The sequence below is a fragment of the Habropoda laboriosa genome, unplaced genomic scaffold (assembly GCF_001263275.1).
Source record: "Habropoda laboriosa isolate 0110345459 unplaced genomic scaffold, ASM126327v1 scaffold175, whole genome shotgun sequence".
Lineage (NCBI taxonomy): Eukaryota > Metazoa > Arthropoda > Insecta > Hymenoptera > Apidae > Habropoda > Habropoda laboriosa.
In genome coordinates, this window is record NW_017100347.1 from 1669913 (window position 1) to 1670721 (window position 809).

At 25.6% G+C, this 809-nt stretch overlaps 1 protein-coding gene across 3 annotated transcripts in view; it reads left to right on the forward strand.

Annotated features, from left to right (window-relative positions):
- The window catches only part of LOC108574604 (popeye domain-containing protein 3-like), a 12458-nt gene that overhangs the window by 11219 nt on the left and 430 nt on the right, over positions 1-809 (forward strand). For 2 of the 3 annotated variants that reach the window (XR_001891421.1, XR_001891420.1), the window contains exon 8: positions 304-568. The exons of the other annotated variant lie outside the window; for it this stretch is intronic. The gene's annotated coding sequence lies outside the window, so the exon portion shown is untranslated. The remainder of the gene's footprint in view (positions 1-303; positions 569-809) is intronic. 3 annotated transcript variants of the gene reach the window in all.

An 809-nucleotide genomic window follows, 5' to 3' on the forward strand; every position in this document is an offset into this window, starting at 1 on the left:
ATAAATGTGGTAATGTATAAAATATCAATATATAATCAAATTTTAAACTACATATTTAATGTAACTAATGTACATTAAATTTAAGCTAAAATTGATTTAAATGAATGTTGCAAATTAAAAAGAACATATATAAATATTTAAATATATATAACACATATAACATATTTTGAGGTGTTTTGTAGGATAATTGCTGCATGCGCTTGCATGTATAATAATTTTGACATTGAGAATTTATAAATTTGTTGCAATATGCAACATACACTTTTTATAATTTTGCATCAATTTTGATTTTGCTTTGAATAGAAGAAAGAGTGCCGCTGCTGTACACGACTCAGGAAATGCTGAACAACACTTTGCATCATATTAATCACCTACGTACACCTCCCTTACATCCTGTGCAATGCAACAATGTTCAGTCTTCCCTGTAATATTCCCGTGACACAAACTGTGCAATTATTTAGCACAAATTTGTACGTGATATATGTTATGTTTCTGCAATGGATATTCATATAGTTACACAAATATCATGGGGTAACTTCATTTATTTTCTTCTGGTTATTGTATTCAGGTGAGTTCTTTTTGTCTCTATGTATGCCTTTTTACATTTTATTTATGTTAATAGTATTAGTCATATTATTATATTATTAATATCAAACTTTATGAAATGCAATATTCATTTAATACTACACCTGACATACATTAATTCATATGTTTTTATTTAAGTTTATTTAGAATTATAATTCAGTATTTAGGTATTAATATTTAATAATGCTGTTAGAAAAGGAATATACATTAAAATATTTCCTACA